Consider the following 20374-nt stretch of genomic DNA (forward strand, 5'->3'; position numbering starts at 1 on the left):
TAGGGTCACTATGAGTCGGAATCAACTTGAAGGCAGTGGGTTTGGGTTTCTTTGGTTTTATGCAAAACCAACAGCCAACATCATTCTTAATGGAGAAAGGCTGAAAACATTCCTTTGAGAACAGGAGCAAGACAAGGATGCCCTTAATCATCACTCTTATTTAACATTGTGCTGTAAGTCCTACCTGGAGCAATAAGGAAAGAAAAAGAAATAAAGGGCATCCAAATTGGTAATGAAGAAATTAAACTGTCCCTATTTGGGGATGATATGATACTATACATAGAAAACCCAAATTTTTTTTTTACGACTCCAAGAGAAAACTACTGGAACTAATAAAAAGATTCAGCAGAGTAGTAGGATACAAGATAAACATACAAAAATCAGTTGGATTCCCATACACCAATAAAAAGAATGATGAAAAGGAAATCAGGAAAATAATACCACTTATAATAGCCCCTAAAAAAATAAAATACTTAGGAATGAATCTAACCAGTGATGTAAAAGACCTATACAAAGAAAACTACACAACACTACTGCAAGAAACCAAAAAAGATCTACATAAATGAAAAAAAATACCATGCTCATGAATTGGTAGACTCAACATTGTGAAAATGACAATTCTACCCAAAGCAGTTTACAAATAGAATGCAATCCCTATCCAAATACCAACAACATTCTTTAAAAAGATGGAAAAGCTAACCATTAACTTTATATGGAAAGGGAAGAAGCCCCTGATTAAAAAAAAGAAAGCACTATTGAAGAAGAAGAATGAAGCAGAAGGACTCACACTACCTGACCTCAGAACCTACTATACAGCTACAGTAGTCAAAACAGCCTAGTACTGGTACAAGGACAGATCCATTGATCAATGGAACAGAACTGAGAACCCAGATGTAAATCCACCCACCTACAGTCACCTGACCTTCAAAGAGGGCCCAAAGTCTATCAAATGGGGAAAAGACAGTCTTTTTAACAAATGGTGCTGGCAAAACTGGATGTCCATCTGCAAAAAAAAATGAAACAGGACCCATACCTCACACCATACACAAAAACTAATTCAAAATGGATCAAGGACCTAAATATAAAGCCAAAAAGTAAAAAGTTCGTAGAAGAAAATATAGAATCAACACTAGAGGCCTTAATACACAGCATTAACAGGATACAAACCATAACCAACAACACACAAACTCCAGAAGATAATGTAGATAAATGGGATCTTCTAAAAATTAAACACTTATGCTCATCAAAATACTTAACAAAAGAGCAAAAAGAGAACCTACAGACTGGAAAAAAATTTTTGACTATTACAAATCAAAGATCTAATCTCTAAAATCTACGGGAAAATGCAACACCTCTACAAGGAAAAGACAAATAATCCAATTAAAAAATGGGCAAAAGAAATGAACAGACACTTCACCTTTAAAGAAGACATTAAAGCGGCCAACAGACACATGAGGAAATGTTCATGGTCACTAGCCATTAGAGAAATGCAAATCAAAACCACAATGAGATACCATCTCACTCCGGGATCAAAGAAACAGGAAATAGCAAATGTTGGAGAGGCTGCGTGGAGATCGGTACTTTTACGCACTGCTGGTGGGAATGCCAAATGATACAACCATTTTGGAAAATGATATGGTGCTTCCTTAAAAAGCTAGAAATAGAAATACCGTATGATCCAGCAATCCCACTCCTAGGAATATATCCTAGAGAAATAAGAGTCATCACACGAATAGACATATGCACACCCATGTTCATCACAGCATTGTTCACAATAGCAAAAACATGGAAACAACCTAGACGCCCATCAATAGAGGAATGGTTCAACAAACTCTGATACATACACACAATGGAGTATTACGCAACGATAAAGAACAATGATGAATCTGTGAAGTATCTCATAACACGGATGCATCTGGAGGACATTATGCTGAGTGAAATTAGTCAATCACAAAAAGAAAAATATTGTATAAGACCATCACTGTAAAAAACTCATGAAAAGGTTTACACACAAAAAGAAACAATCTTTGATGGTTACGAGGGAGGAGATGGGTGGGGATGGAAAACACTAAATAGACAATAGATACGTAGTAACTTTGGTGAAGGGTAAGACAGTACACAATACTGAGAAAGCCAGCACGACTTGTACAAGGCAAGGTCATGGAAGCTCCATAGACACATCCAAACTCCCTGAGAGATCAAATTGCTGGGCTGAGGGCTGTGAGGACCATCGTCTCAGGGAACATCTAGCTCAATTGGCAAAACATAGTTTATAAAGAAAATGTTTTACATTCTACTTTGGTGAGTAGTGTCTGGGGTCTTAAAAGCCTGTGAGCAGAATTGAGAACCCAGACATAGATCCATCCACGTGTGAGCAGCTGATATTTGACAAAGGACCAGTGTCAATTAACTGGGGAAAAGACAGCCTTTTTAACAAATGGTGCTGGCATAACTGGATATCCATTTGCAAAAAAATGAAACAGGACCCATACCTCACACCATGCACAAAAACTAACTCCAAGTGGATCAAAGACCTAAACATAAAGACTAAAACGATAAAGATCATGGAAGAAAAAATTGGGACAACCCTAGGAGCCCTAATACAAGGTATAAACAGAATACAAAACATTACCAAAAATGATGAAGAGAAACCCGATAACTGGGAGCTCCTAAAAATCAAACACCTATGCTCATCTAAAGACTTCACCAAAAGAGTAAAAAGACCACCTACAGATTGGGAAAGAATTTTCAGCTATGACATCTCCGACCAGCGCCTGATCTCTAAAATCTACATGATTCTGTCAAAACTCAACCACAAAAAGACAAACAACCCAATCAAGAAGTGGGCAAAGGATATGAACACACATTTCTCTAAAGAAGATATTCAGGCAGCCAACAGATACATGAGAAAATGCTCTCGATCATTAGCCATTAGAGAAATGCAAATTAAAACTATGATGAGATTCCATCTCACACCAGCAAGGCTGGCATTAATCCAAAAAACACAAAAGAATAAATGTTGGAGAGGCTGTGGAGAGATTGGAACTCTCATACACTGCTGGTGGGAATGTAAAATGGTACAACCACTTTGGAAATCTATCTGGCGTTATCTTAAACAGTTAGAAATAGAACTACCATACAACCCAGAAATCCCACTCCTCGGAATATACCCTAGAGATACAAGAGCCTTCATACAAACAGATATATGCACACCCATGTTTACTGCAGCTCTGTTTACAATAGCAAAAAGTTGGAAGCAACCAAGGTGTCCATCAACGGATGAATGGGTAAATAAATTGTGGTATATTCACACAATGGAATACTACGCATCGATAAAGAACAGTGACGAATCTCTGAAACATTTCATAACATGGAGGAACCTGGAAGGCATTATGCTGAGCGAAATGAGTCAGAGGCAAAAGGACAAATACTGTATAAGACCACTATTATAAGATCTTGAGAAATAGTAAACCTGAGAAGAACACATACTTTTGTGGTTACGAGGGGGGGAGGGAGGGAGGGTGGGAGAGGGTTTTTTATTGATTAATCAGTAGATAAGAACTGCTTTAGGTGAAGGGAAAGACAACACTCAATACATGGAAGGTCAGCTCAATTGGACTGGACCAAAAGCAAAGAAGTTTCCGGGATAAAATGAATGCTTCAAAGCTCAGTGGAGCAAGCACGGGGGTCTGGGGAACATGGTTTGCGGGGACTTCTAAGTCAATTGGCAAAATAATTCTATTATGAAATCATTCTGCATCCCACTTTGAAATGTGGCGTCTGGGGTCTTAAATGCTAACAAGCAGCCATCTAAGATGCAGCAATTGGTCTCAACCCACCTGGAGCAAAGGAAAATGAAGAACACCAAGCCCACATGACAACTAAGAGCCCAAGAGACAGAAAGGGCCACATGAACCAGAGACCTACATCATCCTGAGACCAGAAGAACTAGTTGGTGCCCGGCCACAATCGATGACTGCCCTGACAGGGAGCTCAGCAGAGGACCCCTGAGGGAGCAGGAGATCAGTGGGATGCAGACCCCAAATTCTCATAAGAAGACCAAACTTAATGGTCTGACTGAGACTGGAGGAATCCCGGCGGTCATGCTCTCCAGACCTTCTGTTGACACAGGACAGGAACCATCCCTGAAGACAACTCATCAGACATGAAAGGGACTGGTCAGCGGGTGGGAGAGAGACGCTGATGAAGAGTGAGCTAATTATATCAGGTGTACACTTGAGATTGTGTTGGCAACTCTTGTCTGGAGGGGGGATGGGAGGATAGAGAGAGAGGGAAGCCGGCAAAATTGTCAAGAAAGGAGAGACTGAAAGGGCTGACTCAAGACGGGGAGAGTAAGTGGGAGTAGGGAGTGAGATGTATGTAAACTTATATGTGACAGACTGATTGGATTTGTAAACGTTCACTTGAAGCTTAATAAAAGTTATTATAAAAAAAAAAAAAAAAAAAAAGCCTGTGAGCAGCCATCTAAGATACTCCACTGGTCTCACCCCACCTGAAACAAGGGACTATGAAGAAAATTAAAGATGCAAGGGAAAGATTATTCCAAAAGACTAATGGACCACAACCACGGCTTTCACCAGCCTGAATCCAGTACAGCTAGACGGTGCGTGGCTACCACCACTGACTGTTCTGACAGGGATCATAATAGAGACTCCTGGACAGAGCTGGAGTGAAATATAGAACAAAATTCTAACTCACAAAAAAAGACCAGACTTATTGGCCTGACAGAGACTGGAGAAACCCAGACAGTATGGCCTGTGGACACCCTCTTAGCTCAGTAATGAAGTCACTCATGAGCTAAGAAGTCATCCTTCAGCCAAAGATTAGACAGGCCCATAAAACAAAATGAGGCTAAAGGGGCACACCAGCCCAGGGGCAAGGACTAGAAGGCAGGAGGGGACAGGAAAGCTGGTAATAGGGGACCCAAGGCTGAGAAGGGAGGGTGTCAACATGTGGTGTTGTTAAGCAATGTCATAAAACAATATGTGTACTAACTATTTAATAAGAAGCCATTTTGCTCTGTAAACTATCTAAAGTAAATTTTTAAAAAATTATACATTAAAATTAAAATTAAAAAAAAAAGACCTTATGAGAAATCTCATTTCATGGTAATCCAAGTCAGGCAATAGCAAAGAATCACTGCATTGCTCCACATTGTTCTAAAAGAATTTCATATTTGAAAAGTTAAGTTGAGGTTGTATGTCAACTTGGCTGGGCCATGATTCTCAGTTGTTTGGCAGTTATGATGTAATTTGGCAGTTACATAATGATGTTATCAACTCAATGATGAGATTTAGTGTGAGCAGCCAACTGGTTGAAAGGGGGTTTTCTTAGGGGAGTAGCCTGCATCCAGTATATAAATGGATGTTCCAGCAAGGCTGTTGCTCTGGATCCTGCATTCAACTCATCATCATCTGATCTCTGGTTCTTGGGACTTAAGCTGGCAATTACCTGCCAATCTAGGGATTCATTGGTCTCTGCAGCCTGTGAGCCATCAGTCTGCCAACTGACCTGCCCCTGCAGCTACATGAGTCAGAAGAAGCCTCCAGACTGACACCTGACCCACAGATTTGGGACTTGTCAATCTCTACAACTGAGTGAGCCATCTTCTTGAGATAAATCTCTCTGTCTGTCTGTATGTATGTATACGTATATACACGTGTGTGTATGTATATATATATGTATAACCCAATGCCGCTGAGTCGTGTGTGTGTGTGTGTGTGTGTGCATATATATATATATATATAAACACTTCATTGGTTTTGCTTCTCTAGAGAAACCAGCCTAAGGCACAAAGCATGTGACTACCACTGGTTGCTTTCATTTAAGAAAGGAGACAGCACTCATACTAAGAGCATTCCTTTATGCTTAAGGTTTTTGTTGTTGTTGTTTGTTTTTGTTTTTTAATCTTAAAACGATAATAATTATGCCTTCCTCTTAGGTCTATCATGAAAATTAAGTGAAATAATGCACAGCACTCAGTTCAAAGTTTGGTGCATAGTGGGTGGTGAAAATAAGTATTGCTTTACTTCTCTCCCTGCATTGTAATTGTGTAATTATTTCAATTTCATAAAAATAGAAAAAAAATCTGTTTCATTAAAATGCAATAAAACGTGCAAAAATAGAAGGAAAATTATGTGACTTAGTTCAAATTACTCTCTCCTAGCTACCAGAAATTGGAAGTGGATTGATGAGACAAATACAGAAAAGAAAAAGACACAAATGGATATTCCACCTTACTTAGGTTCACTTGGGAGAAATAGTTCAGATTATACTAATGCTCTAAGGTTTGTCATTGAAAGACCTGGCTATTTATTGTTCTGTATTTTTCAGTACCAGAAAGTAATTTGGGGGACAATTTGAGAATTCAGAGACCACCCAGATGCAGTAAATTTTTAGTAAGTATTTTTAACCAAAAAAATTGGCAGTTCAAACCCACCAGCCACTCCTTGGAAACACTATGAGGCAGTTCTACTCTTTCCTAAAAGGTTTCTATGAGTCCAAATTGCATGGCAACAGGATTGATTTTTGTTTTTTTGGTATTTTTAATTAGGTGTTCAAGCTACATTCACTGAGCACCTGCTGTGTATTAGCCACTGGGACAGATGTTGTGGATAAAAAAATAAAGTGTCTCTGTCCTCAGAACACTAACCAATCTATTACAGCCATTAATTTCAGTGTAGTAACTGAAACACAACAGAAATGAGTAGGCTACCGAGTGAGCACAATGTAGAGGTACCTCACCCTGCTTGGATTTAAAAGGAAAAATTAGGGCTGAGCTTAGTCTTTTAGGTGAATAGAAATTAGCCAATTCAAGAGTTGGCAGAAAGGAGAACATTGTAGGAACATTCAGAAACAAGAGATCAGACATTGTGAAAAGGGTGGGAAAATGTGACTAGTGCAAACCTAGAAGACATTAACGTTGTAGAGGCTTGTTGATTTCCCTTACTTTCAATGACACTTCTTTCTGATATACAGTGTACAAAATTGCTTTAAGTGGGGAGTGCACAGAGATCAAAGAAGGTTGGCACAAGTATATATTTTTTGGAAGACAATTAAATACAAATTTAGAAGACTATTAAAGAAACAGATTAAAATGACCAAAAAGGTTGTTAGGACAGGCTTCATAATGGCTAGAAGAGAAGAATAAGGATGCATGTAGTTAAAGAATATTAATTTTTTAACATATGAACATTTATTGCACAAATTGTCATCAGTAGGGTACCAAATCAAAAACCAAACCCATTGCCATCAAGTCAATTCTGACTCATGGTGATCCTATAGGGCAGAGTAGAACTGCCCCATAGGGTTACCAAGGACCAGCTGGTAGATTCAAACTGCTGACCTTTTGGTTAGCAGCCAAACCCTTAATCACTGCACCACCAGGGACCCAGTAGGGTACCAGGCATTAAAAATCAGCAGTATTTCCAGGTGTGGGGGCAGTGGTTAATCTGTTTCCCCTAACTTTCAGCTCATGCAATTCTCATGCAGTTCTACTCTGTTCTGTAGGGTCCCTATGAGTCAGAGTCAACTCAACAGCAACAGGTATGAATGTTAGAGACATAATAATCAAAATTTCTGTCCAATAATACAATATGAGTATGTTTTTCAGGGTTTTGGCCCTGAAAAAACTTATATGTGAATTCATCTCTCTTAAATGGAATCATGTTTAAAATGTTCTACAAAGGAACTGTAGAACTGATAAATTATTTTGTCAAGAAAGGATAATATATAATAATTAAACTAACTGAATATGTGAGTAGATTATGAAATATTTTCTAGGAATACTCAGAACAAACACAAAAGAAAAAGATCTCTTAAAATTTAACCCTTACGATTAATTGGTAAATGCTATATCCTACATAATTTTATAACAACAAAATATATATCTATATATCTCTATCTATCTATAGGTCTATCTATCTAAACAAATAGGGGTTACATATACTGATACTTCTTAGACACAACCAATCACAGAATTAGTTTTTTTGGTTTGAAGACTTAAGGTCAGTCTCATTGGACATTTCAGTCAATTGACATAACATAGTTCATAAAGTTTGTGTTCTATGCTGAGTGAAATAAGTCAATTACAAAAAGACAAATATCATATGAGGCAACTATTACAAAAACTCAAGAAAAGGTTTACACACAGAAAAAAATTTTTGATGGTTACTAGAGAGGGGAAGGATAAAAAAAAAAAATGGGGAGGGCAAATTGCTAACTAGATGGTAAATAAATGTCAACTTTGCTGAAGGGTAAAACAACATGCAGTATAGGGGAAGTCAGCACAGTTTGACCAAGGCAAAGTCACAGAAGCTTCCCAGATGGATCCAAACACCTTGAGGGACTGAGTTGCTGGGGCTGAGGGCTGGGGACCATAGTCTCAGGGGATATCTAAGTCAATTGGCATAACACAGCTCATAAAGGAAATGTTCTACATCCTACTTTAGCCAGTAGCATCTGGATTCTTAAAAGCTTGCATGCGGCCACCTAAGATACCTCTATTGGTTCTATCCCATCTGGAGCAAAGGAGAATGAAGGAAACCAAAGACACAAGGAAAATATTAGCCCAAAGGAGTAAAGGACCACATGAATCACAGCCTCCACCAGTCTGAACACAGAAGAGCTAGATGGTACCCGGCTACCACCGCCGACTGCTCTGACAGGGATCACAATAGAGGGTCGTGGACAGAATGGGAGAAAAATGAAGAACAAAATTCAAATCCACAAAAAAAGACCAGAATTACTGGTCTAACAGAGACTGAAGGAACCCCTGACACCATGGCCCCTGGACACCATGGCAACTCAGAACTGAAGCCCACTTTTCAGCCAAAGATTAGACAGGTCTATGAAACAAATGGTAACATGTGAGGAATGTTCTTCTTAGCTCAGTTAAGTATACTAGACCAAATGGGCAACTTCTGCACAAATGCAAGATGAGAAGGCAGGAAGGAACAGGAAAACTTGACAAATGGACATAAGGAACCTGGGGTGGAAAGGGGAAGAGTGCTGATACATTGAGGAAATTGCAAACAATGTCACAAAACAATTTGTGTATAATTTTTTTAATGAGAAATTAAATTGTTCTGTAAACTTTCATGTAAAGCACAATTTTAAAAAAGTTTATGTTCTGCATTCTAGTTTGGTGAGTGGTGTTTGGGGTCATAAAAGCTTACAAATGGCTATCGAAGATACAATTATTGGTCTCTATAAAAAAAAAATTTTTTTTCTTTTTTATTCATCTGAAGCAAAAGAAAAGGAAGGAAATCCAAGAATCAAAGAATGAACTGGGCTACTGGACTAATTGTCTCCATGAATCATGGCCTGTTCTATCTCGAAACCATAAGAACTAGACAGTGCCCAGCTATTATTACCAAATGTTCTCATCAGGGTCACTCACAATAGATGGATCCTGATAGAAACGAAGTAGAATGTAGAACAGAACTTCAAATTCTCAAGGAATCAACAATTACTGGTCCAATTGAGGCTGGAAGAATCCCTGAATTGCCCTGAGCTACCTTTAAATCTTGAACTGAAACTAACCCTAAAGTCACCTTTTAACTAAATAGCAGGTTAGCTCAAAAAGTAAAGAATGTCACCTCTGAGTAGTGTACTCTAAAATATTACCTATATGATACCAAACGGGAAACAGTTACTCTGATGCATAGATGAGAAGTTTGGGGAGCTGTGAGAATAAGTTAATGGGATGGAAAAACCAGAACAGAAATGAGAATGTTGCTACAATGTGAAGAATGTAACCAAAGTCCCTGAACGTTATATGTAGAAATTATTGAATGAGAACCTGTTTTGCTGTGTACACTTTCACCAAAAATACAATAAAATATTTTTTTAAAACAAAAATAAATCCTTATGAAGCAGGCAGTTATGAAAGGGTTATTAAGGTTTATTAACCATCCCATAATAGTTGTTTTTCAGAAGTCTACTCTGTCTACTCTTGCTACATTTTTGTTACAACTTTTACAGCACTTCACCATGATTGGTCAAATCCCCAGGTGTCTTCTCTTCTCCTGGCAGGTGGCCGGGGTGCAGGCACACTGACTCCAAATCTACGTGCTATATGACCTTCCTGGGGTGGCTGTAGTGAGCCCTTGCCATTTTTCCAGGGGTGTGCTTACTAGAAGGCCTTAAAACTGAGGTAAAAACCAGAAAAACCTCTCAAAAATTTATGAGGTAATTCAGGGACCTAAAGAAAACCCCTCTGAGTTTCTCAAAATAATTTTTCAGGCCTTTTAGAGATGCACTGGCATGGATCCTTAAGCTACTGAGAATCAACGAGTGTTTAATATCATCTTCATAGGACAAAGCTCTACAGATAGCCGTAAAAAAACTCCAGAAATTGGATGGAGGACCAGGTACGGCAATCTCTCAACTAGCTGAAATAGCTTTTAAGGTTTAATATTAGGGACCAGGAACAAGAGCAGAAAGAGACTCACCGAGCAAGACAACAGTCTACCCTGCTGGCGGCAGCCTTAACTGGGAAACCATTCCCCTCACAACATCAACTGAAATCAAGAGAATGGAAAAAACTCCACCAGTGGAACTTCAGCCCCCTGAAAAGGGACCAATGCTCCTACTGTCGGAAAGAGGGACACTGAAAAATGAATGCCCGAATAAGGCCGGCCTGCAAAACATATGGTGAGTGACCCCCAACCATGAAGAGGCTCAGGGCTTCCCACAAATTGGTTCTGAGTGGGAGAGACTGTCACCATCTCCCCTGAAGAGCCCTGGGTTAACCTAACAATAGAAAAAAGGCCATTACAATTCCTATTAGATACAGGGGCCACCCACTCAGTTTTAAATGATCCCCTTACCTTACCCTTGAGGGCCAAAAGGACTCCAATTGTCGGTGTGTCAGGAAAAGTAAACTATAAGATCTTTTTAAAGCCAGCTATATGCACGACTGGGAGCTCCACTCTCACTCATCAATTCCTGTACGTACCGGAATGCTTGATTCCCTTGAATTTCCTCTCTGAATTAGGGGCCAGTATCTCCTTTCGTAGGGTCACTATGAGTCGGAATCGACTCAGTGGCATTGGGTTTGGTTTGGTTTTTGGTTTTCTCTCCTTTCGTGGGAGTGAAAACCCAGTTATCCAAATGAAGACTCCAGCCAAGAAGGGCTGGTGGTTACAAACAGTTCTCCTGCCCCAGAGGATAGAAGACTCCCAAATAGCAGAACACATCCTACAAGCAGTAGGCTAGGGGAGAGCCTGGGAGAGCAGTATCCGCAGCCCTGGTCTTAATCAAACTAAAGGAAGGGGGTGGGACTCCCAATCTAAAGCAGTATCCCACGAGGAGAGAGGCTCGAGAAGGACTTCAGAAACTGGTAACACGATTCTTGAAAAGGGGCCTGCTTCGACCGTGCCAGTTGGAAAACAACACACCCATCCTGCTGGTGAAGAAACCCAGTAGAGGATACAGGATGGTACAGGACCTGAGAGCAATCAACCAAACGGTAAGTGACATCCACCCAGTTATCCTGAACCACTATATCTTGCTAGCTGTAATACCTGGAGACTATAACTACTTCTCTGTGCTTGATTTAAAAAATGCGTTTTTCTGCATCCCCATTGCCAAAGAATCTCAGGCACTGTTTGCCTTTGAGTGGGAAGACTACAATGCAGGACACAAGTCCCAATTAACTCGGATTGTAGCCTCCCCCACCCCCCAGGTGTTTAAAAACTGCCCAACCATCTTTGGGGAACCATTCAGGATCTCCAGGGCCTCAAATTAGAGGAGGGTGTCCTGCTCCAATATGTTGACGATCTTCTCATCACCAGTAAAGGACGTAAGGCCTCCGATCAAAATACTATTAAGACTTTGAATCTCCTGGCCCGACTAGGATATAAAGTATTGAAGGAAAAAACCCAGATACCCCAGGTACAGGTACAATATTTGGGATTCCTCATATCACAAGGAACTCGAACCCTGTCTCTCGCATGCAAGGAGGCCATTTGTGCCACTCAAGAACTGTCAAACAGGCAGGAACTCAGGGGTTTTTTGGGTGTGGCTGGGTTTTGTAAAATATGGATTCCGAACTTTGGACTGATAGCAAAAACCCTTTAGGAAGCAGTGAAAGGGGGGAAGATGGAGACCCATTCATTTGGTCACCTAGCTGTCAACAGGCCTTTAAGGAAATAAAGGCTGCATAATTATAGGCCCCTGCTTTAGGCCTCCCTGACTTAGAAAAGCCATTTCATCTTTACACACATGAATCCAAAGGGGTGGCCCTAGGCGTCCTTACCCAGAGTCTGTGTACTGACCAGAAACCCATAGGATACTTCTCCAAGCAACTGGACTTGCCAGCCCAGGGAAGGCCCTCCTGCCTAAGGGCAGTAGCAGCTGCCTGTGAACTAATTTTAGAGGCCCCAAAGCTATCTTTAAGTCAGCCACTGACTGTGCACACCCCTCATGCCATGATTGCCCTTCTGGAAAAAAAGGAGGGGTATGGCTGACCATGGGGCAACTGGGTAAATACCAAGCCATCCTACTAGACAACCCAGCTGTAACTCTGGTCACCCAGCCACACTCTTGTCAATCCCAAAAACTCTCCTCTAATACATTATTGTTTATAGACCATAGTAGAAACATACTTCAGTAAACCAGACCTTCGAGACACTCCCCTTGAGGAAGGTCTTCAATGGTATGTTGATGGGAGTAGCTCCGTAGAAAGAGAAAAGAGGAGGGCTGGATGTGGTGTTGTTTCCCTCCAGCACCCCAACAGGTTGTCGAAGCCGAACCCCCACCTGTAGGGACCTCTGCCCAAAACGCTGAACTTGTTGCTCTAGCCCGAGCCCTAACTTTGACAGAAGGTAAGACCTTGACAATCTGGACTGATTCTCATTACGCCTTTTGGATAGTTGGTGCACAGGCAGCAATATGAGAAGAGCGGGGCTTTTAACATCAGCAAATAAGGAGATAAAATATGGGGAACAGATTCTGGCACTGTTGAAAGCTGTTCAAATGCCTCAACAGGTAGCAGTAATTCACTGTAAGGGACACCAAAAGGAAAACACTCCTGAGTCTAAGGGTAATGCCCTGGCTGACTTCACAGCAAAACAAGCAGCTAAAAGGACATCCCAGCCTGAAGAACCACCGTCAGTAGAGGGCCTGATCATTCAACATCCTCAGGAACAATTTAATCCAACATAAACAGAGGAGGATTATGAGTTAATAAAAGAATGGGGACTTTGACTAGACCCCAGTCTGTCATATGAGTGATATACAAACCCTGCAAGAATTACCTACTTGCCACAACTTATAGCATGGAACATTTCAAGGGCCTTACATGAAGCCACCCACTGGGGACAGGAGGCCACAACCAGATGGATTAAGAGGCACTTTGCAGGGAAAAAGCTCCTTCAGATCACAAAAAAGAATTTATGACCAGGCCCAGTGGCTTCACAATTTTAGTCACACATCAAAAGCTCAGGATGTGTGGCAGACTGTGAAAAGCACATTCCCACCACTCACCTGGTTCCTTCCCTTAATAGGACCCCTGGTTGTGATCTTTCTCCCCCTAATCTCTTGACCATGTCTGTTTAAACCCCTTGTTAAGTTCATTCACTTGAGGCTTGAAAAATTCCACCTTCAAATGGTGCTTCAACGAGGCTTCCATCCCTCCAGAAGAAGTAAGTAAGTAAATTTTATGATGGTCCCATCACTCCAGAACTGCCCTATTCAGTTTGAAGACGTTATAGACGAATGACCTTCACCCCTATTCCCGTTAAGATCAAAGAGGCCAGTATTAGATGAAGGAATGAAGCAGGCAGTTATGAAAGGGTTATTAACCATTCTATAATAGTCTTTTTTCAGAAGTCTACTCTGTCTACTTTTGCTACATTTTTTTACAACTTTTACAGCACTTCACCATGATTGGTCGAATCCCCAGTTTTCTTCTTGGAGGCGGCCAACGCGCAGGCACACTGATTCTGAATCTACCTGCTATATGACCTTCTTGGGTGGCAGTAGCGAGCCATTGCCGTTTTTGTAGGGCTGTGCACAATATTTTTAGAGCCACGCGCAAACACTCATTCACTAAAATTATGTGGACTGTGCACACATCACAAGACTGAAGATCCTCCCCTCACTGTCCATGCATATGTATGTCACTCCCTGTAAGAGGAACAAATCTGCCCTGGTTCAGGGAGCTGGCAGCCTTAGGTCACCGCCTCCCAGTTTGCAAACTGTGAATAAACCTTTCTGTTCTTCCAACCCCGTGTCTGGCTTGACAAGAACCTATTAGTTGATGACTTCACTTATCTAAATACACAAATAAGTATATCTCTTCAATGTTGTCTTGTTAGCCTGAACAAAAATTAATTTTATTCAGAATATACCACAAAAGCATTGCCAGCACATTCAGATCTATTCTCCCTCAGCTACTTTATGTGTGCTTGGGTACACTTAATTATTCTGAGTGTGTGACAATATTTATGTATTTAACCATAAGGATTGCAACTGAAGTTCAAATACTGGTAAATAAGAAGAAAGCATAACCTGTAAACTCTCAAATCAACACATCTGTTTATAATTGTAGAAAATAGTCATGGTTTTCAATACAACCTTTGTGCCTTGATTTAAAATATTGTTCTCATCTTCCAGTTAAGGGTCAAGATTCAAAAGAAGAAAGGAACTCAGAGAGGTGAGCCTGGCATATACCATTGTAGTGTTTCTCGATTTCGTTAGAAGTGACTGAGAAGCTGAACAATGCTTTTGGGAGCTTCTCAGGGCCACAACGGATAGTACGGATAGTGTGAGAAGTGGATGTTTTTTGGAAAGAGGGAGGGAGTAGGAATTGAGAGGCGGTAATGATCTATTTACTGACTTTGGTGGTGGCTACACAGGTGTTCACTTTGCAATAACTCATTGAACTGCATCTTAAAAATCCGAGCATGTCTCTGTATGTGTGCTATACTTCAAAGTAAACACGAAAAAAATGATCATAATAACTCGACTCACGCATAAGGCCCTTAAATCCACTTCATCAAACACACTGAGCGCCTTCTCTGTGCTAGTCACTGTGTGAAGTGCTGGCATCACAACTTGAGTAAGACAGGTGTGTCCTTGCCTTCTCCGAGCTTACAATCTAGGAAAAAAATGGGAATGTGAAATCTAATATATTGGGAATTTCAAGAGTTTAGCACTTATGCTGAAAGCCACAAACTAGCTTTTTAAAGGAAAATGATTTAGCTCTAAGTAAACAGAAACCCAATTTATAAATTTACTATTTGTTTTTTTTTTTTACTCTAGTGATGATATTATTTTGATTTTTACACATAGTAACTGGACTGTAAGCTGCCTGAAGTTAGAGGTCTTATTCCTCCTTGAATCCTCTGTTCCTACCGCAAGATCTAGGCAAAAGACACAAGTAAATATATTGAATGAGAAATAAATCAAGATACATAGAAGGCCTTCTTTAATAGATCTGCATGTGTATTTGATGTTTCCTTTATGAAATAAGAGTTCAAGGCAGAGACTCAATTCTTTAAATTCTATGAAAAAATATTATATTACATGCATAAATTTCATGCTTAATAATTCTCCCATGGTTGTTAAAGACTCATTGTTCAACTTTCAATTTTTAGAGTGATCCATGATGATCAAATAATAATTGTATTTTAGCACTGGAGGGAATTATAATTTAATTCAAGTTCTTTACTTTATAGACAAGATAAATGAAACCCTGAGATGTTAAATGACTTGCCTAAATTCATAAACTAATACATTTTTAAAAACATTGACAGTCTGGCCTGCAAATTCTCTCTACATCCTGAAAAAAGAGAGTTCAGTCAGAGATCACTTTGTTTCCAAATCTGTACTGCCTGGTGGTTGCTTCAGTCACCTCATCAGAATAGCTAGAAAAAGAACATAATTCATATTCATTGTAAGGTAAGTGGTACAATTCTGCTTTAAACAGAAGGAAGAAGGAGGCTGGAAATAGTATATTTGTTTGAAAAAAAAGAAAAAGATCTATAAATTGTGTTACTCAATACCAACAAATGGCTTTAATAGAGTTAATGCTTTTTTCTGGGAGTAAGCAATTGCAAGCTGTTTTTTTTTTTTCCTGGCTAAGTGGTTAAGAGCTCAGGCTGCTAACCAAAAGGTGGGCAGTTCGAATCCACCAGCCACTGCTTGGAAAACCTACAGAGCAGTTCTACTCTGTCCTGTAGGGTCACTATGATTCAGAATCGACTCAACGGCAACAGATCGAGGGGTTATCATGATAAAACTTGGAAAATAATTGACCTTCACAATTATTTTCCATCTGTAGTCAAGGAAATTACAGCCTGTCTTATCCAAGTATTTTATTTTATTTTTTAAATTATAGCATTATTCTACAGTAAAGATGTCAAAATAGTCTGAATAACTTAGATGTTTCTCAATCAGACAAACCTTACCTGTAACAAAGCATATTTGATTTTAAATGTTATTCTATGGAATATGTTATATAAGCAATTGAAAGGTGATAACTTTTTTTGGAATTCTGATTTATAATTTTGTTTTCTATGCTTTGATGATGTAAAGCGAAATATATATATATGCAATTTTTAACAGACAGAATTGTTTTAAGAATGTACAATCTTTTATCCCTCTAGTATTTTTATGCCTTAAACTAGTGCTATTTTAAAAGAACACACGTCCAATGCTATTTCCTTTAAATGTAACGTATTTCGAGGGGAAAAAAAAAAGGTAGCATCATCAGTTTGAGAAAATCAGCCAAAGAATTGACTTGGCCTTGAAATATGATATATCCAAAAGGGAAAGTCAGATAGACAATCAGATACATTAAGTTGGACTCTTGAAATATGTCACCACTTTGCAGAAGAAAAACAGCATTACATTCACAAAGTTGAGAAAAGTTATTGCTTAGGGGGCTTTTTCACAAGTCAGGGCTAAGATATCATCATGAGGGCCTTCAAAGACCATCTTCTTAATTAATCTTTCCGGTATCCAGAGGTTCATTGTCTCCCTTGGGGCCTATTTAAAGGTAGAAAATAATTCAGCAGATAGATTCATTTCCAAGGTTTGCAATGAGAAATAATAAAACTAATCATTACCCAATATATCATTTATACTTTATAAGAAACTAAAGAGATTTGAGATGATGGTTTAATGATATATATGAGAGATTAAGAAATTATGGCAATTTAATGAACCGTGGGTTTAATCGTAGGCACTCAAAAGAAAAGTGTTTTATTATTAGGGGATTATATAAAATAACAGATTATACAACTTCTTGGACATGACTTTTTAATCAAATTCAATTAATCAAAACTCATTGAGTCATTTCAAATGGAAAAATCTTTCCCCTAAAGAGATTATCTTCCTCAGCTTTAAATTGTATTTGTGGTTAAGTGTTGATTTAGAAAGAGGCTGTTTCATGAAGCCAAATTGAATTATGAATTCAGAGAAAATCCTACTTTGCTAGAACATTTTGTAATCTAGCAATTAAAGTGAAAATAAGCATAGGGAGTATTATAATTAAAAAGTTATCATTTCTATCTACTTTATGTACACTGTACTAGCTCCAAAACGTTCTCAAGAGTCACGTTATTCTCCAACACATGATTATTTTTGGTGTCTTATTTTTTTTTTATATTTAGAAAAAGGCACCCTGGTGGAGCAATGGTTAAGTGCTCGACTGCGACCAAAAGATTCACAAGAGGAAGATGTGGCAGTCTCCTGTAAAGATTTATGCCTTGGAAACCCTATGGGCCCATTCAACTCTGTCCTGTAAAAAAAAAAAAAAAAAAAATTTAGGGTCTCTATAAGTCAGAATCAACTCCCTGGCAATGGTTTTGGTATATTTAGAAAAATATGTTAGCTTCTTACTTTTTAGAGACAACATTCAGTTAAGGAAATTGAAAATTTCATAATTGAAATCCTTCCTTTATGATGTATCTGAAAAGATACAAGTCATGAAGATACCCAAATTCTGGCCCTAAATAATGATTAATGTATAAGTAAGAGCTTTGGGGGTGGGAGACCATCAGCAACAGAAAAGACTCCCAGAGGTCTTTGCTACATTAAAGATAACCCAAATCCCATTCAACTATTTTTTTTTTTATCAAGAAGTTTCTTAAACAGATTTTAAATAACTGAATGAATAATTTAAATTGTAAACTGTTGAAATGTATTTTATTGATGAATTAGATATAAAAATACCTTTTACTGTTTATAGTTTATGTTCAGTATCCATTTTAAAAAGAAATAGATGTTACTTAGGCTGTCTCACATGAATAAGACGAAACCAGTCTTTCAGCCCTTGCTTTTGCTTGCTTCATGGCCCCTTCTGGGCCACAGGCTGTCTGCCTGATGCACTGAAACTCACTCAAAATCACCACACCTTTTGGCACTCATACACCTGATGTGCACCTGACCTAGCCTGGAGAGTCTAAAGAGGCCTTCCCTGAGGAAAGGACACTTGACCAAAGATCTGAATGGTAAGTCATAGATAAAGGAAAGTAGGATGAGACCAAGGAGCCCTGGTGGCACAGAAGGCTAAGGGCTTGGCTGCTAACCAAATGGCTGCTGGTTCAAACCCACACAATCCCTCTGTGGGAGGAAGACTAGGCGATCTACTTCCATAGGGATTACAGCCAAGAAATCCCTGTGGGGCAGTTCTACTGTGTCATATGGGGTAACTGTGAGTGGAGATCGACTTGATGGCACCTAACAACAACCACTAGGATGAGACCAGGTTAGGGAGACTAGCAGGTACAAAGAAAAACCCTAAGGACATAAGTGGCTGAGGTACCTAATGTAAGGAGAAAAGTAGTACGAGATGAGCCTTGTCACAGGAGCAGCAGATGACCATGATGGGTTTGGTAGGTTATATTAGCCTAAGAGCAAAATCTGAAATGGGGTAAGGGAGGGAGAAGGGTGATAAAATGATTGCTAAATTTCTCATATTGTTGTTGTTGGGTGCCTTTGAGTCAATTTCCACTCATAGCGACCCCATAAGTTACAGAGTAGAACTGCCCCATTGGGTTTTCTTGGCTGTAATCCTTACAGAAGCAGATCACCAGGTCTTTCTCTCCCAGAGCCACCAGGTGGGTTTGAACCACAAACCTTTCAGTCAGCAGCCTAGCACTGAGTGCTGAAATGTTGTGCCCCCAGGGCTCCTTCATATTCTAATTAAGAGTGGACAAATATTATTTTTTTATTTTGATTTTCAATAACTAATTATATATTTATTTGAGATGATTTTTTTTGAAAAAAATGTAAGTAAGTCACTTGTAGATTTGGAAATTCTAGTGAATTTGCAGAAGTGATCAGGAAGTCAGTGGGCGTGGCAATAAGAAGAAATGTACAAGTAGGTAGCATAACCCTCAAAAGAGCAGGAGAATTACCTGAAAATGGCAGTAGTGAACAAGGATATCAATCCCACTCCTGATCCCATGGCATGTGAGGTGAGACGGTACAAACAATTTCAACTAAACAGAGCATTTTCTCAAGCTGAGGCAATGGTAAGTTGAAGAGGAAGAGGAAACATCTGAAGATGTGGTTGAGGATATTACTACAAAGAATTAGTTTCATAAGACCGAGTGTAGGATTTTTAAGTGGAAAATGAGGAATAAAAGACAGGTAAAATAATATATAAATCTTGAATTGGTAAATGCTGTGTTATATATATCTTTACAACTATATATATGTCAATTTTTTTTACATATATATGTATATACAACTATATATGTATATACAGTCAATTTTTTTTTACATATTGCTGTAAAAAATTAGCATAGTGTGCTTACCAAAATACATTGTGGGGGGAGAGCCCAGCTGGCAAACAAACATAGAAGCTTCATGTTATTTGTGTAAAAACACAGTATGTCATGAAAATACCCAAATTTATACTTACATCTCAAACTTTTCCTCCAAGTTTGAGTTAAAACAAGTACAACAGCTTACTTAGCATTTCTACTTGGATGTCTAATAGATATTTTAAAATTAATATGATTTACTTAGGTATTTATTTTTGTTATTCTTTCCACTGTATAAGCCAAATAAGATTAAAATTTCACAATGACACTGTTTGGTGACTTGGTAACCTAGATCCACAGTTATTTGGTTTGATTCTTGCTCCATTATGGACACTCTGTTGGACATTTGCTCTTTCTTCTTTCTTTTGTGAGCAAATTTGTATAGCTTCTCCCATATTTTTCTGGAGAATTCTCATTCAGTAGCAGCAATTTAGCATAGCGATTGCATTTTTGGACACCAGAGCCAGGCTGCCTGGATACTAAACCCTGCTTTCCCAGCTACAAGTCTTTTTTCTATTTCTTCATCTATGAAATGGCGATGAAAACAATATTATCTACCTTATAAGGCT

This window comes from Elephas maximus, chromosome 5, assembly GCF_024166365.1.
Source record: "Elephas maximus indicus isolate mEleMax1 chromosome 5, mEleMax1 primary haplotype, whole genome shotgun sequence".
NCBI lineage: Eukaryota > Metazoa > Chordata > Mammalia > Proboscidea > Elephantidae > Elephas > Elephas maximus.